Source organism: Telopea speciosissima, chromosome 3, assembly GCF_018873765.1.
Source record: "Telopea speciosissima isolate NSW1024214 ecotype Mountain lineage chromosome 3, Tspe_v1, whole genome shotgun sequence".
Classification (NCBI taxonomy): Eukaryota; Viridiplantae; Streptophyta; class Magnoliopsida; order Proteales; family Proteaceae; genus Telopea; species Telopea speciosissima.
In genome coordinates this window covers 35,219,043-35,243,689 of record NC_057918.1, presented here as the reverse complement: position 1 = coordinate 35,243,689, position 24,647 = coordinate 35,219,043, and the positions used below count along the sequence as shown (strand labels likewise).

The window sequence follows — 24,647 nt, the reverse complement described above, 5'->3', positions numbered from 1 at the left end:
TTGCAAAAATTGTTTCCTAGTTTGCGTTCTCTTTCAGTTTTAAATTGTGAGTCGTGTCAGTTTGGGAAACTCCACCGTGTAAGTTATCCCCCTCTTGTCAACAAACAGGCCTTACATCCCTTTTCTTTGGTTCACTCTGATGAATGGGGTCCTTGTCGTGTGTCTTCAAAGTTGGGTTTTACCTACTTTGTTACTTCTGTTGATGACTACTCTCGTGTTACTTGGTTGTACTTAATGAAATGTCGTTCTGAATTGTTCTCTATCTTTTCTTCATTTGTTACTGAAATTAAAAATCAATTTGGATCTTACATTAAAGTTTTGTGTAGTGATAATGCACGGGAGTACTTTTCTGTACCTTTTTCTGATTTTATGACCACTGTGGAATCATTCATCAATCTTCTTGTTCTGAAACACACCAATAAAATGGTGTGGTAGAACGGAAGAATCGTTACTTGATGGAAGTGACTCGGTCCCTTCTCTTTGAAATGAAGGTGGACAAGTCTTTTTGGGCTAATGCAGTGTTGACTGCCTGTTACCTTATCAATCGAATGCCCTCCTCTGTCCTTGGTGGTGGCATTCCTCATGCTTTACTCTTTCCTTCTGAGCCCTTATTCCCTTTGCCACCCCGTGCTTTTGGGTGTGTCTATTTCATTAGAGATCATACTCCAGGGTTATCGAAGTTAGACCCCAAAGACATTAAATGCATTTTTGTGGGATACTCTCGTGTTCAGAAGGGGTATCAATGTTATTCTCCTGTTCTTCGCAAGTATTTTATTTCTACTGATGTTTCTTTCTTTGAGTCTCAATCCTATGTGCATGAGTCTGTTATGGATCCTTCCTTAGATGAGGACCTTCCTCTTTGTGTTATTCAGCCTTCTTTATAGATGCCTGTTGCGCCACCTCCTACGAAGCCTCCAATTATTCATGTTTATCACCATGAACCACGGAGAGAGGCTGTTGTCCCTAGTGTTGCCCCGCCTGTATCGTCTATGAATCCTATTCCTGATCCTATAGTTTCTGACTTGGATATACCCATTGCTCATCGGAAAGGTACCCGTTAATGTGTTAAAACACTCAATCTCTTCTCATGTTTCTTACTCTGGTTTATCCTCTACTTTTAGCACTTGCCTTTCCACTGTTGCATCTCATCCTATCCATAAGACCACTATAGAGGCATTATCTATTTCTGGTTGGAGGACAACTATGGAAGAAGAATTACAGGCTTAGGAGCATAACTGCACTTGGGATCTTGTTCCTCTGCCACCTGGAAAGTCTGTTATTGGTTGTCGTTGGGTTTATGTGGTCAAAGTTAATGTTGATGGCTCTTTTGCTCACCTAAAAGCTCGATTGGTGGCCAAAGGCTATGCACAGGTATATGGTGTCGATTACTTGGATACCTTTTCTCCGGTTGCCAAACTCTCCTCTTTTCGTGTCTTGATCTCCCTTGTTGCCTTACATCACTGGCCTTTGCACCAGCTCAATGTCAAGAATGCTTTCCTCCATGGGGATCTTCATGAGGAGGTCTATATGGAGCAACCTCTAGGGTTTGTTGCTCAGGGGGAGTCTGGCTTGGTTTGTAGATTGAAGAAGTCTTTGTATGATTTAAAACAGTCTCCGAGGGCTTGGTTTGGCCGATTTACAGAGGTGGTTCTTGAGTTTGGTCTGTCACGATGAAATAGTAATTATTCTCTTTTCTATCGTCACAGAAGTATTGGAAGAATCTTTCTGATTGTATATGTGGATGGCATTGTGATTACTGGTGATGACTCTACAACAGAGATTCCAAACTAAAGACTTGGGAAAGTTGAATTATTTCTTAGGAGTTGAAGTGGCTCAATCTTGGAAGGGAATATCTCTCTCACAGTAAAAATATACCCTTGAATTGCTTACGGAGGTTGGGATGCTAGGGTACAAATCACTGGATCACCCAATGGATCCAAATATTAAACTTGTTGCAGATGAGGGAGATCCCCTTGATGATCCGAAATGATACAGAAGGTTGGTTGGAAAGCTGAATCACTTGACCTTCACTCGACCTGATATCTCATTCCCTGTGAGTGTTGTGAGTCAATTCATGTCATCTCCCAGGACATCTCATTGGGATGCTATCATTCGGATATTGAGGTATCTCAAGAAGGCTCCTAGACGAGGGTTAGTGTACACTAATCATGGTCATACCTGAGGGATTTTTTGATGCAGATTGGGCCGTATCACCAATTTATCGGAGATCATCTACCGGATACTGTATATTTGTTGGAGGGAATCTTGTCTCATGGAAGAGCAAGAAACAGAGTGTAGTGGCTAGATCGAGTGCAGAATCAGAGTACCGAGTCATGGCACATGCTACTTGTGAGTTGGTTTGGTTGAAGATATTATTGACTGAATTAGGGTTTAAGAGCTCTACACCAATGCAACCGTGGTGTGACAACCAGGCAGTGATGCATATTGCCTCTAACCCCGTGTTCCTTGAGAGAACTAAACACATTGAGGTGGATTGTCACTTTGTAAGAGAAAAACTCCAACAGGGTGTAATCTCTACTAAGCATGTCTAGACTGGAGAACAACTTGCTGATATATTTACTAAGTCTCTAGCTAGCGGGAGGGTTGACTATATTTGTAACAATCTGGGCATGATTGATATATATGCTCCAGCTTGAGCGGGAGTGTTAGAAGTATCTTTGGCTTTGGAGGGTAAAAAGGGAAATGTCCCTGTATCGTGACTAGCGTCAGCCATATGACGCTAGGTCTATTGTCTCCTTTTTTATTCTCTGTTTTACCCTTGTAAAGCTCCTTTTATATTAATGATGATTGCTGGTCTCTCCCACATATTGAGAGACCAGCTTCTCCCACTTCTTCTTCTTCTTTCTCTTCTATTTACAGTAATGTTCATACCTTTGCATCAAAGTGTCCACTCAGAGCTTCCCCAATCATTGGCATAGACTTTGCTTTGAGTACTAAAGGATCCTCATCACTACTCCTATACAACATCATCAAAAAGTCCTCTTTTAGAATTTGTTTCCTATTCCTATTAGCTTTACAAACAGTTTTCAGTTTCCCGCTAGGAATCTGAAGTTTTACTTGCTTTTCTATTTAAAGATTTGTAAGAGCCAAGGCTCCCGCAATTTCATGAATTGAGAGTTTGTTGTCTGCTTCAATTGAGATGCTGTTAGACTTAGTGAAGGGTGGGAAACCCTTGGGAATAGTGAGATTTTGGTCTGGGTGTGTGGTGGGAAGCCACTAATTTAGTTTCTCCTCACCTATACTCTGTTTTCCTGCAAGTAAGTTGCTGTTTTAATTTCTCTATCGATTGACATTGTTGTCTTGTGAATGAATCCCTGGTTTGAGTGATTCAAACTTCAATAATTAATTGGTATCCATAGTATTCTTGTAGTGCTTGCTGTATATCAGAGAAGCCACTGTTTTACCCTTCAGATGCTCTGTTTTGGAGCTTCTTTTCTGACAGAACCGAGACCCCTCCTGAGGAGGATATTCAAGGTCTCCTAAAAGAGACCTTTGACCTGGGCCTGGTGCAGATCCAGTCTGCTGATCTGGAGATATAAACAATCTCCGAAATCTGCCGCTTTGTTTTCCAGATTTGCTTCTTTGACTTGTGACTTCAGTCCTATCATTAGAACAACACAGTATTTTGGGTTTGTGAACTTTGGTTAATTTCTGACCTTCATCAGAAAAGGTTGATTGGCGTGGATATGTAGTCTTTTGGATGCTCATTTGGTACTGCTGCCTAACTTCACTTCTTTGACCTCAATTTGTGTGGCGATAGGAACACAATTCATGATTAGGCCCTTTGAGCCCTTTTTCTCTCCTTCCCTCCTTCCCCCATCTCATATCTCGTCCTTCATTGCTGGACTACAAGAATAGTACTGTTCTTTGTTTCATCTCTCTCTCTAGTTGATCTCTTCCTCCATGAGTCCAGGTGTTTATCTGATTAATCCATTCTCCATTTCCTCTTATAGAGCCCAATGAGGATCAACACCTTCAACTCTTTAGTCCATCATCTGAGGGTTCTTCGTCTCTCTCAAATTCTCTTTTCTTCAATCCAGCTCAAGAGAAAGGAGGAAGTTATGATACAGAAGAACACCAACAACAAGAAGAGGTGAGAAGGAAAGGGTTTATTTTTATTTTTTATTTTTTTATTTTACTGTAACTGAATTAAATTGTAAACTTATGATCTTGTGATTTAACCTAGTATTTCTTTGATGACTGTAGGTCAACAAGTATGTTTTACAAGGTGGATCAAGTGATCATCATCATGTGTTCCTTCAATCTCCTTCACTTCCCACGGTGGAGAATGTCCTTAACGACAGCTTAGAAGTATCAGTTTGTGAAGGAGATGATAGAGATCATGGCAATCAAAGTTGTTAGAAGTTGTCGATTAAGGGGGAGGGAGTCGTGAATTAGCACTAGCACTAATTCATGATTCCCTCTTAGGGGTACTTTTGGTATTTTGGTTTCACCCTAGTGAAACCTGTTTATAATGAATTATTTGGGGCAGCCTTCTCTTACGGCTGTGACTCCCAACCTGTTGCAGCAATTCTCTTCTCTTCCTCCCCTCTTCTCCTTCCTTTCTTCTTCTTTCTTCTTATTTTATTTCATGGTATCAGAGCTGGATCGATAGGGACTGGTTCACACTTACAAGGATCAATCGTTCTCTTTTGATCGAGGCTCTACAGTGGCTGAAATCTTCTTTGACAACTTGATTGGTTTGTAGATTTTTCAGGCTTTCGTTTGAAGGGGTGCAGCACCCTATGCTGTTTTTGATGTTTGTCTAGAGACTAGTTCGTGATTATATGAAGAACTAGTCTGATTTTTTGGTGGTTTTGATGAAGTGTGTTGAGCAGTGAATTTGATGGAAGTCAGCGATATTTGAAGTGTCCACGATTTTTTTTTTTAATCGTGATTTTTTGTGGTGAGTTGGTGTATGCTTTGGAGGTGATTCACGATTTTTATTTTAATTGTGTCTTTTTGGTGGACTATCTGTTGGCTGTCTCTGTGGTTTGACGGTTACTTTGATTTGTGAGAATGGTTGAGACCAAGACTACCGTGACTGAACTTTCATCTTCTCATCGTATTACTAATCGAAAGTTAGAGGGAATATCAAATTTCTAGCAATGGAAGAAGGTGGTTCGATTGGCTTTGATTGGCTGTGATCAACAGGATCATTTGACTAAATCGAAACCTGATGGAGATACATCATGGGACACTGTCGATGCAAGGATTTTGAGCCAGATGCTGAACTCAATGGAAAATCAGATTGCAGACTTGGTGACTCATATTGACATAGTTAAGGAATTATGGGAATATTTAAATGTCCTGTACTCTGGACAAGATAACCTGTCACGTATATATGATCTGTCCCAGGCTTTCTATAAAGTGGATCAAAAGAATATCAATGTTACCCAATATTTTGCTGACTTCAAACGTTTATATGAGGAGCTCAATTCTGTCCTTCCTATCTCATCGGATATACAAGCAATGCAAAACCAGCGAGAACAACTTGCTGTTATGGTATTTTTGGGTGGACTTCGTAAGGAGTTTGAGTCGGTGAGGTCTCAGATTCTTGGTGGGGATAAGGTCACCACTCTTTCTGAAACTTTTTCTCGAGTTTTACGTGCCTCCCTTGAGAGCAACCAAGAGCCCACCAATGCTGATAATTCTGCTCTTGCGTCTTTTCCACCAAACCATGGTCCTACAGGTGGGCCAGGCATTAGTGGTGGTCGTGGTCGTGGTCGTGGGACTAGCACTAGTAAAGCTCCCACTTCTGGTGCTTCCCAGACTTCAGGACAGGTGAGGACTTGTCATCATTGTGGTAAGCCTAGCCATATTCAGTGCTTTTGCTGGAAACTACATGGTAAACCACCTCAATTTGCAAACTCGGCTAGTAGTGATTCAGGTGTTCCTCCTTCCTCCAAGCCTGAGGGTCAGACTGTGACGATGTCTGATGAAGATTATGAGCGCTTTACTCAGTTTCAGAATTCCCAGTCATCTCAGTTCTCCGCTGCTACTCTTGTTCAGACAGGTAATGCTACTGCGTGCCTCTCATCCACTTCTCGTCCTTAGATCATTGATTCGGGTGCTTCGGATCATATGACTAGGGTTTCAGGTATTTTTTCTTCATTTCGTGAGTCTTCTTCAAATGTTGTGTTAGCTTATAGGTCTTTAGCTCAGGTTCGGGGTACAAGCACTGTGCATGCTACCTCAACTTTGTCGTTATCCTCTGTTTCTTATTTGCCTAAGTTTCCATTTAATTTGTTGTCTGTTCACAAGTTCACCAAAGCTCATAATTGTTCTGTCACTTTTTTCCCTGGCTATTGTGTATTTCAGGATCTCAAGTTAAAGAAGACGATTGGTAGAGGCCGTGAATCTAGGGGGCTATATCTGCTTGAAGACACATCAGTTGTGGCATGTTCGAATGTAGCGCTTCCTCATCAGATTCATTGTCGTTTGGGTCATCCTTCCTTGGAGAGCTTAAAAATTTTGGATAGTCGTTTTAAGTCTTTGTCTAGTCTTGATTGTGAGTCGTGTCAGTTTGAGAAACTTCACCGTGTAAGTTATCCCCCTAAAATCAATAAACGGGCTGCCCATCTTTTTGCTCTTGTTCATTCTGATGTATGGGGCCCTTGTCCGATTGCTTCTCAGTTGGGCTTTCGTTACTTTGTTACATTTGTTGATGATTATTCCAGAATTACCTGGATTTATTTAATGAAGAATCGTTCTGAGTAATTCTCCATCTTTTGTGCTTTTGTTCTTGAAATTCAGAATCAGTTTAATACTTCATTAAAATTTCTTCGTAGTGATAATGCTAAAGGATACTTTTCTGCTCCTTTTACTACATTGATGGTTCAACATGGCATCATTCATCAGTCCTCTTGTGCGGACACACCTCAACAAAATTGTGTGGCCGAAAGGAAAAACAGACATTTAATGGAAGTCACTCGATCTCTTTTGTTTGAGATGAAAGTGGCTAAAATTTTTTTGGCTGATGCAGTTTTGACAGCATGTTATCTTATTAACCGTCTTCCATCTTCAGTTTTGTGTGGGGGTATTCCATATTCTTTATTCCCAGATACCTCTTCAGGGGGAGCAGGATCAGGGTTTTGAAGATGTGTCTGCTATTCTTCCGGCTTCTATTCAGGGGGAGCCCTCTGTAACTTCAGCTCCTATAGTGGCTCCTATTCAGGGGGAGCGTAGACCAGTCAGTCAAATCCCTGTTGATAAGGTATATACCCGGGAGCGCACAAGACAAGTTGAGACTTTTTTCCCTTCTCATTGTGTCATACAGGATCTGGAGACGGGGCGTACGATTGGGGGTGGTAAGATGCAGGGTGGTCTCTACTTACTTGACCCGGGTCAGCCTTCTACTTTGCATTCGGCTTCCTCTACAGCTCATCATTTACAGTCCACCTCGTCCCCTGACCTTCATCTCTGGCACTGCCGACTTGGTCATCCATCCCTTAGTACTTTGTCTCTTTTGTTTCCGAGCTTGATTAAGCATTGTAATAAGAATGAGTTTTTATGTGAGGCTTGTGTTTTGGCCAAACAGACTCTTCCAGTTATTCTTCATTAAATAAAAGAAGTGAGTTTCCTTTTGCTTTGGTTCATTCTGATGTGTGGGGCCCTGCCCGTTGTACTTCCCTTTCTGGTCATCGATGGTTTGTCTCGTTGATTGATTGTTATACTCGTGCCACTTGGGTGTACATGATGAGCCATAAAAGTGAGGTCTTCCGCTGTTTTCAGCTATTTCATCGTATGGTTCAGACCCAATTCAATGCCACCTTGCGCATTTTACACAGTGATAATGGCAGAGAGTACATGGAGGGTCAGTTTCAACTTTATTTGGCTGCACATGGTATTGTCCATCAGACCAGCTGTGTTGACACACCTGCCCAGAATGGGGTTGCTGAAAGGAAAAATAGACATCTCCTTGAGGTAGCCCGGGCCATTATGTTTGCACGGCAGGTTCCTTCTCACTACTGGGATGATGCCATTCTTACCGCTGCTTATCTCATCAACCTTGTGCCTACCCGTGTCCTTGATGGTCGTTCCCCCGTTGATCTCCTCCAGGGTTCCTCCTCCTTTGTGATTCCCCCCAAAGTTTTTGGTTGTGTTGGCTGTGTCCGCAATCATCATCCTCATGGGAAATTTGCTCCACGGAGCATTCGGTGTATTTTTCTAGGCTATTCTACGACCCAGAAAGGATACAAGTGTTGCCATCCACCTTCTCGTCGTACTTTTGTCTCCATGGATATTGTCTTCCATGAGTCCTTGTCATATTATTCCCAGACACCTCTTCAGGGGGAGCAGGATCAGGGTTTTGAAGATGTGTCTGCTATTCTTCCGGCTTCTATTCAGGGGGAGCCCTTTGTAACTTCAGCTCCTATAGTGGCTCCTATTCAGGGGGAGTGTAGACCAGTCAGTCAAATCCCTGTTGATAAGGTATATACCCGGGAGCGCACAGGACAAGTTGAGACTACCACCACCACCATACCACCTCCACAATCGTCTGCACTTGATCCAAATCCAGACCCTACTACATCATCTGGTAAGGATCCTTCCCTTGACTTACCTATTGCTGTTTGTAAAGGCGTTAGGTCATGCACCCAACACCCCATCTCCAATGTTGTTTCCTATGATGCTTTATCTCCTTCCTATCGTGCATTTGTTTCTTCTCTTTCCTCTGTTTCTATTCCTCAGAAATGGCAGGAGGCGATTGCAGATCCAAAGTGGAAAGCAGCCATGATGGAAGAAATGACGGCCTTACTTAAAAATGAGACATGGGAGCTAGTTGTTCTTCCTTCGGGTAAGAAACCAGTCGGGTGCAAATGGGTATTTGTTGTCAAGCAGAAGCCAGATGGAACAGTGGATAGATATAAAGCCAGGCTTGTGGCGAGGCTTCACTCGGACTTATGGGATCGACTACCAGGAGACATTTGCCCTGTTGCAAAGTTGAACACGTCCGGGTCTTACTGTCTTGTCTTTGTCAACTTTGGCCGGGACCTACAGCGATTGGATGTAAAAATGCATTTCTTCATGGGGAGTTGGAAGAGGAGGTTTATATGGATGTTCCTCCGGGTTTTTCCTCTGACAAAACCCATAGGAAAGTTTGTAGGCTCAAAAGGGCACTCTATGGGTTGAAGCAATCTCCACGGGCCTGGTTTGGTAGGTTTCATAAAGCCATGGTCTCCTGTGGATACAAACAGAGTCATGCTGATCACACTCTGTTCATCAGCGAAAGGGAGAAAAGGTCACTCTTCTCATAGTTTATGTTGATGACATAGTTGTGATCGTAATGATCTGAGATGAAGTTTCTCACTGAAGGCTTTCTTGGGACGGGAATTTGACATAAAAGATCGAGGACAGCTAAGATATTTTCTTGGGATTGAAGTTGCCCGTTGTCTAAAAGGCATCTTTCTCTCCCAGAGAAAGTATGTTCTAGATTTACTATCAGAGACTGGTTTGCTTGGTTGTCATCCTTGTGACACTCCCTTGGAAGCTACTACCCGTCTACAAGAGAAGGATGGTGAACCTGTTGATAAGGGCAGATATCAACGATTGGTGGGCAAGCTAATTTATCTCTCCCACACCAGACCAGATATTGCCATTGCTGTGAGTCTTGTGAGCCAGTTCATGCATGATCCTTATTCCACTCACATGGCTGTTGTTCTTCATATTCTCCATTACTTGAAGTCAGCTCCAGGAAAGGGGATCCTTTTGTCTCCTCATGACCATCTTCGCATTGAGGCTTACACAGATCTTGACGGGTGGTAACCCCGACAGGAAATCTACCTCCGGCTATTGTACTTTTGTTGGAGGAAATCCAGTCACTTGGCGGAGTAAAAAGCAAAATGTTGTGGCAAGATCTAGTGCTGAAGCTGAATTCCGTGCTATGGCCCAGGGCATATGTGAGTTATTGTGGCTTCAGAGTTTACTCCGTGATATTCGTGGTTCTGTTCATCTTCCAATGATGTTGTACTGTGACAACAAAGCAGCAATTAGCATTGCCCACAATCCAGTGCAGCATGACCGTACCAAACATGTGGAGATTGACAGACACTTCATCAAGGAGAAGTTAGAGAGTGGGCAGATTTGTATTCCTTTTGTGGAGTCTGGAGATCAACTGGCTGATGTCTTCACCAAAGGGTTGAGTGGGAAGTTGTTTTATCCTAGTCTAGTCAAGTTGGGCATGTGTGATATCTATGCCCCAACTTGAGGGGGAGTGTTGAGATGTGTTACCCGATATTATAAGGGTATTTTGGGTTTTTTATTTATGCTTTATTTATGTACTTTTAAACAAGGGTAGGATTGTAATTTGGGCTGTGACACTGTTCACGTGAACAGTGTCGTGAACAGTGTCGTGAATAGTATTATGAACAGTGTTTCCCTTTGTAATCTCTTTTATTATTATTATTATAAATAGAGAGCTTGACTGATCTCATTGATCATTCAAGCCATTCACGAAATTCCTGTTTTGTTAACAGTTTGCTTTACCCCCGCGTGATTTTACGAGTGTTTGTTTTATTAGGGATCATCGTCCTAGTCGCTCTAAGTTGGATCTTAGGGCTCTTAAATGTCTTTTTGTGGGGTATTCTGAAATTCAAAAGGGTTATCATTGTTACTCTTTTGATTTAAAGAAATACTTTGTTATAGCTGATGTCAGATTCTTTGAGTCCACTCCGTTTGTTGAGTCTTTGCTGCCTTCTTCGGATTTGGCCGATGATTTGCCCCTCTATGTTGTTGAGCAATCTTCTCCTTTGTAGGATCCTTTGCCAGCAGCGCCACCTCCTCCTCAGCCACTTGTTGTGTTTCACCATCGCTCATCTGACGAGCCAACACCTCACGTTTCAGCTTATGACAAATATAGCACCCGGTTAGCTACCTCTACCACGTCTTCTTCGCCTCCAGATTTGGATCCTCCAATAGGTACTTCCTCTTCACTTCCTATTCCTGTTATTTCTGATTTAGATGTCCCTATTGCTTTTCGTAAGGGTCACTGAGCTCAGCCAACTCTCAAACCAGAGATGTTGGCTCTGATACCAAGTTGGAACTTAAAGGTAGGTCGAATCTGGTAAGAGAAGAGGTTTACAGCAAGAAGAAGAGGGAGAGAAGAGGAAAGAAGAAGAAGAAGAGAAGAGAATGGGAGAATCGATTATGTGTGTTGAGTGATTCTCAACACACATATTAGCTTCATTAATTAACTCTTTCAAATTACACAAGCCTCCCTAGGGAGGTAAAGGGAAATAAGACAAGAAAGTAAAAATACAACTTAGTCATGTCTTATAACTAGACAATGACAGAACTACCCCTATACCAGAAATTCTAACAACTCTAACACTCCCCCTCAAGTTGGAGAATAAATGTCATACATTCCCAGCTTGCACAATAGAGTACTAAATAGACTAGGAGGGAGACCCTTGGTGAAGATATCTGTTACTTGATCACTTGTCTTCACAAAGGGAGTACAAATGCACCCAGAATCCAGCTTCTCTTTGATGAAGTGATGATCAACCTCAATATGCTTGGTTCGATCATGTTGAACCGGATTATGGGCAATGCTTATGGTTGCTTTATTGTCACAATAAAGTCTCATTGGCCCTTCAGTTTCAAAGCTCAAGTCTTGAAGAAGCCTTTTCAGCCATATAAGCTCACATACTCCATGGGCCATGGCCCTAAACTCGGCCTCAGCACTGGATCGAGCAACAACTGGTTGTTTCTTGCTCCTCCAGGTAACTAGATTACCACCCACAAAGGTACAGTACCCAGAAGTAGATCTCCTGTCAGAGACTGAACCAGCCCAATCAGCATCTGTGTAGCCTTCAATTTGCAAATGGTCATGCCTGGCAAATAGAACTTTTCCTGGACAGGATTTCAAGTATCTAATGATGCGATACACTGCATCCAGATGTCCACTCCTGGGAGCATGCATGAACTGACTTACCACTCCAACTGCATAAGAGATGTCTGGTCGAGTCAAGGAGAGATAGATTAGTTTCCCAACTAACCTTTAGTACTTGCTTGCATCTATAAGAGAAGAACCACATTCATCACCAAGTTTATGATTCGGATCAATGGGGGAAGTGGCTGGTTTGCACCCCATCATCCCTGTCTCTTTCAGAAGATCCAAGACAAATTTCCTTTGGTAAATGTTGATCCCTTTCCTTGATCTAGATACCTCAATACCCAAGAAGTATTTCAAGAGTCCAAGGTCTTTGATCTCAAACTGTTTAGCCAGATAAGACTTCAATCTATTTATCTCAGCAACATCATTCCCAGTCACCACAATGTCATCAACATAGACAATGAGAGCTGTAACTATACCATTACCTCTCCTGATAAACAAGGTGTGGTCAGCTTGACTCTGAAAATACCCATTCTTCAGAATGGCTTGTCGAAATCTCTCAAACCAGACCTTAAGAGACTGCTTTAGGCCATAGAGAGCTTTCTTCAACAAACACACTTTCCCTTCAGCTGAGGGACACTTAAAACCAGGTGGAGGTTACATGTACACTACTTCTGCTAAATCTCTATGAAGAAATGCATTCTTTACATCTAATTAGTACATTGGCCAATCTTTATTGGTTGCTACTAAAAGAAGAACCCTAATGGAGTTATGCTTGGCTACAGGGGCAAAAGTCTCCTAGTAGTCAATGTCATACACCTCATAGTACTAAATCTCGTGAAATCTCGGTCGAGATCTCGAATATTTCGAGTATCACGACTTGACCTAAACGAAACACAAGCTCGAATAAAAAAAATGCAAAAACTCGCTCGCGATATCTCGAGACAAAATCAAAATCTCGCGAGATATCGAGATTCTTTTTTCAAAAGTAGCTTTATAAATACCAAAACTCGTTAGTCTCGGTCGAAATTTCGACCGAGACTTAACAAGATCTAGTTTTTTTGTTTTTTTTTCTCCTCGTTAGTCTCGGTCGTTTCTTCTCCCATACTATGACGTGGCATTCATTTGTCCAATAGTTGGAGAACAATGCACGTCGGCTCCATCGGACTATGAGTGGGGTCGATCTTGGACGTCAGAGTAATTATTATTAGAATATTTGTAAACATTTGAGTCACTAGATGACTACTTAACTTGTATTAGACTATTGGGAATATTGTCATATTGATATCATCTTCTTAACTTGTTATTTACTTATTGTACTTAATATTATGACTTATGAGTCATTCACTTCATGTTTCCAACTTCCAAGTCAATTTACTTGTTTAAATTGCATATTAATCATTAATTTATTATGTCCTCTAGTACTTAAAGTCTTAAGCAATGTGTATGTGTAATTAACTAAGTTATACATTAAGATTCGACTGTACATTGCCAATCAATGGTGCAAATCCAAAACACCACTTTGGGTGACTATTTTTGCAATTCGAACAATTAAATGTGTTTATATAGCCTAAAATAGGGTTTCCATGAAGTTTCATGCCTTAACTTGGCCTAAAACCCACCGAAATGACTTACCGAAACATAACAAAAAAATACAAAATTTCGACTGAAATATCCGAAATTTTGGATATTTCGGATATTTTGGTTAGCCCGAAACACCGAAACGAAACGAGTTTTCGAACTATGATACACCTGACTATACCCTTGTGCAACCAGCCGAGCTTTGTACCTTTCCACTGTACCATCGGATCTATACTTGATTGTATAAACCCATCTGCATCCAACTGGAGTTCTCCCCCTGGGAAGATCAACAAGTGTCCAAGTATTGTTCTTCTCTAGAGCCACCATTTCCTCAGTCATTGCTTGCATCCATTTTGGATTGGATAAGGCCTCTGTGACATTTTTGGGAATGGAAGAAGACTCAAGAACAGTGGAAAAAGCAATACCTGTAGGAGAAATGGAGTCATAGGAAACAAACTGGGCTATGGGGTTAATACAGGCTCTCTTCCCCTTTCTCATAGCAATGGAGAGATCTAATTCAGAAGGAGAGGAATTACCTGAGTGAGGAGGATGAGACTGAGGATGTGGATCCAAAGAGGGATTTTGGCAGGGTTGCTTATACCATGGTTGCTTCCCTTTTTCATTCAACAAGGATTCACCTTTGTGAATACACCATCTTCTTTGAATCTTATACCAATGTATTCTGTTTCCCTGCTAGCATCACCACCACTACTAGCATCAATATCAACAACACCATCATCAACAACATCCACTTCTTTGTACTTTCCAATATCAAATAGGAATGGGGAAGTGGAGGTAGGCAAGGGAGATAGGAAGGGAATGACATCAGCATTCTGTTCACTGCTAGTACTCTCCCCCTGAACAGAATGGCGAGGGGAAGAAGAAAAAAAACGAATAGACTCAAAGAAGGTGACATCTTTGAAGAGAAGTCGCCTTCGGGAAGGAGGATGGTAGCACTTATACCCTTTGGTGGAATCAGAGTAGCCCAAGAAGATGCACTTGAGAGCTTTGGGATCAAGCTTGGTACGGGCTGATTTGTTGACATGTACATAACAAACACAACCAAAGACTCATGGAGACAAGGGAAAAACTGAGGATTGAGGAGAAAGAAGAGTCAGGGGGGATTTGGAGCCAAGGAGTGGAGTTGGCATCCGGTTAATAAGAAAGGCAGCGGTAAGAAGTGCATCAGACCAGAAGGTCTTAGGCACGTGCATACCAAAGAGAAGACCCCTGGTGATTTCCAGCAAATGGCGGTTTTGGCGCTCAGCCACCCCATTTTGTTGTGGGGTGTCAACACAAGCCAGTTGATGGATGACGTCATTATCAAAAAAGAACTGTTGGAGACCCCCATACATGTACTCACCCCCCTTATCAGATCTAACAATTTTGATGTGAGTACCAAACTGAGTACTGATAAGTTGATAAAAATCCTTAAAAGCATTACAAACATCACTCTTTTGTTTCAACAAAACAGTCCAAGTAGACCGAGAATAGTCATCCACAAATGAAACAAAATAACGAAATCCAGATAAAGAAGTAGTAGGAGAAGGCCCCCAAACATCAGTATGAACAAGGGAAAAAGGTGCAGTAGATCTATTACCACGATAAGGATAAGATGTGCGACAATGTTTAGCGAAAATACAAGATTCACACTGAAAAACATAAGATGCAGGAAAAGAAGTATACAAGTGGGGTAACTGTCTCCTCATAACAACAAAAGAGGGATGACCCAAACGTTGATGCCAAAGCATAACAGACTCCAAAGTACTACGGTCATTCCGACCATAAACATAAGCTGCAGCAGTAGATTGAGCAGGTAACCGTGGCTCAAGAAGATAGAGTCCTCCTTTCTCAGTCCTACTGCCAATAACCCTCTTTGTCTCCAAATCCTGAAAGACATAATAAGAAGGAAAGAAAGTGACACAACAATGTAAGGATTTGGTTAGGTGACTCACTGATAATAGGTTAGTAGCAAAGTCGAGAACATGAAGGACAGACTCAAGGGAAATAGAAGGAATAACTCGCACATTACCCTTACCAGAGACAGAAGAAAGGGAACCATCAGCAACCCTTACCTTATCCCGGCCAGAGCAAATGGAGTAGGAATCATAGTACTGTGACATACCAGTCATGTGATCAGAGGCTCCAGAGTCAATAATCCAGGTGGATATAGTAGGAGGAGCAGACGAGACCTGCAGAGCTGAGGCAGAAGTAGTAGACCCTCCAGAGGTAGAACCAGTAGCTGACCCTCCAAGGTGAGACATCAACCGACGGAGGGCTGCAATATCATCCTGTGAGAGGGAATCAGGAGCCGGCTGGGGTCCAGATGGCTCAAACTCAGATGTCACAGAGTGAGCCCTAGCTCCCCCTCGCTAGCCTCCACGGGCACTAGATGAACTACCACGCATACCAGGAGGCTGTCCTTAAAGATCCCAACACCGGTCCTTGGTGTGTCCAAGCTTGCCACAATGATCACATTTGTATCTCTCACGGTGATCGCCATGAAGTGGCCCTTGGCCTTTCCCCTCACTTTTCCAGTCTCTGTGGGAACTAGAAACAAGAGCAGACCTCTCTGTTGATGGTGCAATATCCATAGTGGTCGTCCTGGTTTCCTCACTTTGCAAATAGCTGCACACGTCATCCAGAGATGGAAAGGGAGATCTCCCTAAGATTTGCAGGCGAAGAGGCTCATATTCAGGGTTAAGACCACCAAGCAAAATAAGGATCCTTTCCTTTTCTTGGCTCCTGTAGACCTTTGCCTGATCAACAGAATTGGACAACTGGAGATTTTTATAGTGATCATATTCCTCCCACAAGCTAATAACAGAGTTGTAGTACTTAGATATACTCCTATCACCCTGTTTCATATGAATGATCTTTTGGAGGATTTGATACACTTTCGTTGAATCTCCAACTCTATCAAAAACTCTGGATACACTGTCCCAAATATCTTTCGCAGTCTCCTTACTCATAAACCTCCGACCTATCTCAAGTTTCATGGAGAATATCAACCAAGTCATAACAGTGGAGTTCTCAGTCTCCCACATAAGATAGCCTGTATCGGTTGTAGCAGGAGCTGTGATAGACCCAGTAATGTACCCCAACTTTCCCCTACTGCGTAGGGACAACTTCACAGAATGGGACCAATCCAAATAGTTGGTATTGTCCAACTTCACAACCGAGATCTGGGTGTTGGGGTTATTAAAGGAAACCATGGTTGGGAAACCACTACTTGGGCTGCCGGCTGTAATTGGTCCACTGACCTCAGAATCTTGTCCAGACACAGTGGACATAATGGGCAAACACTTCAACAATCAATATAAGTTGTTGGCACAAGTGGGGAGTATACTCAACCCAAACAAGGAGGCAAACCAATACACAAATGGTACTCAATCAACCAAACCACTAGGCTGAGACCAAGCCTAAAAAACAGCAAGCATATAGAGAGCAAAAAATTGCATAACTCAAACCAAATTCTTCTAGCAGCCAAGAACCTTTAGTCCATAACACCCAATAAGTGTATCAAGATGCAATGCATTCCATTCTCAATCACATTCAGTCATCCAATACAGCAAGCTTCAAAGAAGGCAAAAAAACAGAGCAGCCGATACCTGTATAGCAGCAAGGAAAAATCAGTAGCAGTCCTCTTATCCTCCACCTTCAAGAGCAGGCTCTTAGGGCTTCAAGAAGGCACTCCCATACGACGCAAATGGGACAAGTTCCAAGGCCAACCAAGCTGCCAAAGGCAAAATCGAATCTGAGACAGTCCAAGGCTGGCGAAAAAATAGGGTTTGCTTCCAAGATTTCAAAACATCTGGAAGCTAAGTAGCATTCCTTTCAAAAAAACAAGAGATTAGGGGTCTGAAACAACACCCCTAGGCGATGCAAATCCAATAGGTCTCATGCCAAGAGATGGAGAAGAGAAGGAGAACCAAGAAAAATCTTCACAGGCTGGCGGTAACTTGGCAGTCATCTTCTATAGCTTCAAATCACCCTCAGCAGCTCCTAAACTCTTTCCATATGGACTTAACTTGGAGAACACCACTCCTAAGACTGTAAGAAGTATAGTATCTCACATATACAGCCTCTAATGGAACCCCCTTTACATTTATAGGGTTCCAAAGAGAGGAGAAGATAACCACTGAGCTCAGCCGACTCTCAAACCAGAGATGTTGGCTCTGATACCAAGTTGGAACTTAAAGGTAGGTTGAATCTGGTAAGAGAAGAGGTTTACAGCAAGAAGAAGAAGAAGAGAAGAGAATGGGAGAATCGATTATGTGTGTTGAGTGATTCTCAACACATATATTAGCTTCATTAATTAACTCTTCCAATTTACACAAGCCTCCCTAGGGAGGTAAAGGGAAATAAGACAAGAAAGTAAAAATACAACTTAGTCATGTCTTATAACTAGACAATGACAGAACTACCCCTATACAAGATATTCTAACAACTCTAACAGTTCGGAGTTGTATCCAACATCCCATCTCTAACTTTGTGTCCTATTCTGGTTTGTCCTCTAATTTTGTTACTTGTTTATCCACTCTTGAGCGTCATCCTATTCCTAAGTATGTTGTAGAAGCCTTGTCTGACCCTGGGTGGAGGGCTGCAATGACTGAGGAATTATCTGTGCTGGAGAAAAATCAGACATGGGACCTTGTTTCTTTACCCTCTGGTAAGTCTGGGATTGGCTGCAAGTGGATATTTATGGTGAAGGTTAATCCTGATGGGTCTGTGGCTCGGTTGAAGGCGGCCCATCTTATTGCTAAGGGATATGCCAAGGTCTATGGTATAGACTGCCTGGATACCTTTTCTCCTGTTGCGAAACTTGCTTCTGTTCGCATTTTTATCTCTTTGGCTGCTACACACCATTGGCCTTTGTTTCAGTTGGACGTCAAGAATGCTTTCTTGCATGGTGATCTCCATGAGGAAGTGTGTATGGAGCAACCCCCTGGTTTTGTTGCTCAAGGGGAGTCTGGTAAGGTGTGTAGGCTGAAGAAATCGTTGTATGGGCTGAAATCGTCGCCAAGGGCGTGGTTTGGCCGGTTTACTGATGTTGTGTTGAAGTTTGGACTAACTCGATCTGAGAGTGATCATTCAGTGTTCTTCCAGAGGTCTGATGCAGGGAGGATATTTTTGGTAGTTTATGTAGATATTGTTATCATAGGAGATGATTCTTCAGGTATTGAGAGCTTGAAGACACATTTGGGATAGCAATTTCAGACTAAGGACCTAGGACGTCTGAAATATTTCTTGGGTATTGAGGTAGCTCAATCACGGAAAGGAATTTCTCTCTCACAGCAAAAGTATGTTCTTGACTTGCTTTCAGAGACAGGGTTACTGGGACCTAAACCTTTGGATACTCCTATGGATCCTAATTTGAAACTGGTGGCAGATGATGGTGATATCCTTGATGATCCAGAGAAGTATCGGAGGCTGGTAGGGAAACTCAACTATTTGACTATGACTAGGCCTGACATCTCCTTTCCTGTCAGTGTACTGAGTCAGTTTATGTCCCCTCTTCGGACGTCTCATTAGGATGCAATTGTAAGGGTTATGCGCTATATCAAGAAAGCTCCGGGTCATGGTCTTCTATATTTTGATCATGGTCATGGAAGGATTGAAGGCTTTACTGATGCTGACTGGGTAGGATCTCCAATTGATCGAAGATCCACTTCAGGTTACTGTGTGTTTGTTGGAGGAAATCTTGTTTCGTGGAAGAGCTAGAAACAGACTGTTGTAGCTCGGTCTAGTGCAGAGTCAGAATATCGTGTTATGGCACATGGCACTTGTGAACTGATGTGGATTAAACAGTTGATGGCAAAGCTTGGGTTTGGTGATGATTCTCTTATGTTACTGTGGTGTGATAATCAGGCTGCCATTCATATTTCTACCAATCCTGTGTTTCATGAGAGAACGAAACACATTGAGATTGACTGTCATTTTGTTCGTGAAAAGTTGCAAAAAGGGATTATCTCTCCTCGTCATGTTCGAACCGGGGAGCAACTTGCTGATTTGTTTACAAAGTCTTTGGGGAGTGTGAGAGTAGATTATATTTGTAACAAGTTGGGCATGATTAACATATATGCTCCAGCTTGAGGGGGAGGGTTAGAAGTTGTCGATTAAGGGGGAGGGGGTCGTGAATTAGCGCTAGCACTAATTCACGATTCCCTCTGAGGGGTATTTTTGGTATTTTGGTTTCACCCTATTGAAACCTATTTATAATGAATGATTTGGGGCTGCCTTCTCTTATGGCTGTGACTCCCAACCTGTTGCAGCAATTCTCTTCTCTTCCTCCCCTCTTCTCCTTCCTTTCTTCTTCTTTCTTCTTATTTTATTTCAGCTTGTTAGGGACTTGGGTCTCATCCTCAAAAGGTAGCCGTTAAGGAGAGGGTGCCCAAGTACCTATTAACCCACCCACATCCCCTTTCATATCCGATGTGGGACTATTCTTTTTGCCTTATGCGTGGATATCCCAACAATTAATGGTGGACCAGTTAAGTGGATGTCCTCAAAGATGAGATTGATGAAGAAGATGATGAATTCATATCGAACAGGTGAAGATAAACAAGTGGGGAATGGACAGAAGTTTCAAGATCATCATCAACCACCATCATCACCATTAGACACAGACAACAGCAGCAACAATTCCTCTAACAACAACAACACAGTTAGGGTTTGCAGTGACTATAACACTACTAAGACCCCTCTTTGGAGGAGTGGCCCAAGAGGTCCCTAGGTGAATAAAAGTGGTCCTCTTACTCTTATCTCGATATCTTCATATGCATATATATTTACTTAATCATCAAACACTAATCGTCATGTGGTGCAGTCACTTTGCAATGCCTGTGGAATTCGACAACAGAAGGCAAGATGCGCCATGGTGGCAGCAGTGGCAAGCGGTGCATTTCTTGTGAATGGCACATCATGTATGAGGCCAAAGGTGCACCACAAGGAGAAGAGATCAGAATCAGATAAATGGTACGTCCAACAATACAAGAAACGCTGCAAACTCACCGACCCTCATAGCAGAAAGAAGCTTTGTTTTGAAGATTTCACTATCAATTTGAGCAAAAATTCAGCTTTCCACCAAGTGTTCCCACAAGATGAGAAGGAAGCTGTGATCCTGCTAATGACTCTATCTTGTGGTCTCCCATAGAACATTGAAAATTCTAAATCCTGGATTTGGCAGTTTAAAGCAAAATGTTTTTTCCCTTGCTTGTTCGTTTTTTTTTTTTTTTTTTTTTTGGGGGGTGGGGGGTGGGAGTGTTGAATCCATCTATTTTTTTTATTTAATTGATAAGTTTCTTGTCATCAGTACACAGGCTTGATATACTGGGTCAGCTGGGAGGAACACCAAATTTTATGCTGTCACCTCCAAAGGAGCACCTAGTTGAGAAAGTAAGTAAAAGTGCTTGAAATTGTTCTCTTGTGTCTGTAGTTTTAAGTTTCTTCTTGTTTGAGGATTCTTGTGCTTTTGGCTTTGTTTAAAAATGGAACATTCTCATATTGTTTTTCAGGAAGTTAGTTTTTGTCGGATGTTCAGATTAACTTTTGTGTAACCTATTTGGGACTCTGGCAAGAATGATGTGTTCAATAACAAAACCCCTTTAGGAACTTGGCTGTCAGTTCTTTGCTGAAACAGTTTCTTTCTATTTATTTAATGTCTTTTTTTTTTCTTTTTTGGAGGGGGGGTTTAAAAATAATTCTCTGCAACAGATTGACTGTTTACCTCACATCACTATGTTATGTTTGATTACTTTAAACCCCATTACTGCTGGTACAACTGTATACGGTTGCCAGTTGCAGTTTTTGTAATATTAATTATTCTACATGAATCAGGTAAAGCTCTAGAATTGGAGCCACTTGATGTGGAACTGTGCCGGGGTATGTTGTCTGTTTAGATCTATTTGTTCACAGGTGGTCTTGGATTTCTAGTTCTTGTTGACAGTTTGGGATCTTTTCAGGATTGTGAACTGCTATAGTATCATCTTCTTAAGGCAGATAAAGGTCCTTAGGATTTATTTAGTTCCCATTGTTGTATAAAACATTAACAGCTATGACCATCCAATTGGATTTGTTTTCTGTGTTGTTCTTGTTGGGACCCATTGAATGTTAGCTTGACACATTGTTGGTCCGTTTTATTTTGGATTGGCATTGTTAGTTTTGTAGGTTGAATTCTTCTAAGGAACTTAATTTTATCATTTCTTCTTTGTAGAAATTTGATGTAGCTGTTGGAGATATAACCATTGTTACATATAGGACAAGAATTGTGGATTGCAGTTGCACCCAGCCTTACATTGAGTATGGCCTTACTGTGGTTGATGTATTGATTGCATTGTTGAGGCCCTCTATATGCCTCTTTTGATTACATAACAATTAATGTACTTAGAGCAATGAGTTCTTATGATTTTTAGTAGAAGTGAATTGAAAGCAGTTCTTATTTGAATCTGTGATTAATTTTAATATTGAAATGTACAATGTATATTGATGTAATTATAGGTAATATATAATTGTGAAAAAATAATTTTATTTTTTTATTATTATTATTTTGGTGAAGGTATTTTATATCCCGTCGCCAAAAAGTAAGATTAGCACTATAATCAACGGTATATATTTTTGTTTTACAACTGTTTTTTTTCATTTTTACAATGGTTTTTTCCGTTGCCAATATTTTTATTTTTTTTTTAGCAACGGTGTCATAGATATCATGGCCAAAAAACTTTTTTCCGCAATGATATTTTCTAATTCCGTAACAAAGAACAGTTTTTTGGCAACGGTATTTTGTCTACCGTTGCCTAATATATTTTTCCCGGCCTTTTTACTATAGCCTATTTTCGGCTGCAGCATTTAAGGCAACTGGTTAGAATAATGTCACTCATATTTTTAGTAATGGATTTTTTATTTTTGGCAACAGTAAAAGACCATCGCCAAAAGTGAGATTTCTTGTAGTGCATCGAGCAAAAGTTATCTAGCCCGGTGATATGTTCCAACATCAAGCTGCTTCTCCAAGGAGTCCCTATTAGGGCTGTAACAGGGTCGTGTTGTGCTAGGCTTTTTAAAACCCTAGTCCAACCCTGAGTCCCCTTAGCTGGGCCCTGGCCCCCCTGACCTTGACTCAGGACCTAAAAACCCTGGTTCCGACCTTGACTTCGACCCTGACCCTGACACAAAAATGGTTTAAGTTACAAACATGTGAAATGTTACATGTAATAAATCTATATTGACCTCTTCCATTAGTCAAACCCACAGTTCATGTCCCTCACTCGGCTCTTGTTGCAATAAGCAAATTAAAATAGTTGAATGTTTATATAGCAACACAATAAAGGATGGATTCATATTAATCTGGTTATTTTATTAGGTTTATTTTTCCTTGGTACAATGGTTAGGTCTCATTTTAAATAATTATATTCTTTGATCACATGTATCATCATAACTTCTTATTTTTTGATAATAAAGAATTTACTTCACGGAGTACAACCCATAAATGATGCTTTAGTGAACCATAGAAGACATACTAGAATATTAACACAATAAACAAATAAGGTACAGAAATTGTACATACCAGCTATACATTATTTTACTCCTCAAACATGAGTTCTGATAACTAAAGTTGATCCTTCAAAGTCCTTACTTGAGAAAGCCCAGAAAAATAGTCATTTTGTCTTATTTAATGTCCTCTAAACTTGTTTTAATGTCTAGCAAAATTTGATCAATACTAGCATTGTAAGGTATCAAGAAGCACTTTTGTTGTTTTGTATATACAAAATCAAGGCTAAAATCAAGATCAGACTGAACCTGAGATCTCAACCCTGACCCAACTCGAATCTGACTCAGGGCCAAAAATTTTCGGCCCTAATCCGCCATCAGGGTCAAAAATCTTTAGCCAAGCCCTGTTAGGGACAAACTTGCAGCCCTTCCCTATTGAGGTAGACTTCAATATTTATCTTTCGAAGGGTATGAGATGATTTTGGAAACTCAATGGCCGACAACACTTGGTCCCATTTGGTCCCACTTGATCCCATTATTTAGGATTTTTCTAAATTGTGGATGAGTTTGAACGTTGATGGAAGAGAAGTTAAACTTCAAGGACTTATTCAATCAGTAGATCAGATTTGAGTTCATGATTATCATCTTCTTCTTATTTCCACCAAATTAGGAAAGCACAGCTCCAGTACCAATCCTCCATCGATTCTGATTCAAATCAGAAAATCGATCTGATCTTTTAAAATTTTTAAAACCATTTTGTTATCCACAATTTTTTTTTTAAAATAAACAATGCATCTCAGTCCTCGGATTATGGAAGAAAAAGCAGAACCACACCTCTACCAACACATAAGAAGCTGGCACGGATGTGAGTGGATGTAAGAATTCACTTAAGAGTGGGGCCATCACATGGACCCACGAGAGGAACACCTCAGCTGGACAAGAAAACAACCACCATTTTATTTTTTTCTTTTCTTTTCTCATTTGTCCATAAAGAATTAACATGGACAATCCCTGATCTTAACCCCTCCTCCGGCCCCACTTCTTAATATTTTATTCTCATGCTGAATTGGAAATCAGATTCGGATAAGAACCATTTGGGACACCTCCTAATATAAGCTCCTATCATATCAATGAAAACGATAGGGAAGAATAATTCGCTGGTCGACGGATTTAAAGAAAAGTAGAATAATAATGGTTGTTGGAAGGAATGTAAGGGGTATTTCAGTAATTTCATTTAATTGAGTGTTGTGTCACAAAATTCAGTCCTACATCGATTGTGCTTAAGTCATGGAATGTCCATATAAATGACGATCAACTTTCACATAAAATGACGTATTTCAAAGTCGTGTGGCGAACCTTAGCCAAAGCGTACAGTATCGTGGCATGTGGGATCCGTTGTGGACTATGGTACTTCATTGGTATCAGAGCTAAGATGTGAGGGAATGCTATTGGTATGATTCTGCCGTACAACGTGGATGTTGTACCACGTAATTCAGTCCAACATCGGTTGTGCTTAAGCCATGGAATATCCATATAAGTGGCGGTCAACCTTCACATGAAATTACACATTTTAAAGTCATGTGGCGAACCTTAGCCAAAGCGTACAGTATCATGGCATGTGGGGGACCCGCTGTGGACTGTACCACTTCATTGGGGAGTATTATTCTTTCCCTACGATTGATAACTCCAAACCACAGAGTCAGTTTTCTGGTCAATAGAATTTTTT

At 41.3% G+C, this 24,647-nt stretch overlaps 1 pseudogene; it reads left to right on the top strand.

Annotated features, from left to right (window-relative positions):
- Nucleotides 1–884: 884 nt before the first annotated feature.
- Nucleotides 885–21,800, top strand: LOC122655117 (annotated as a pseudogene).
- The last annotated feature ends 2,847 nt before the right edge of the window (nucleotides 21,801–24,647 follow it).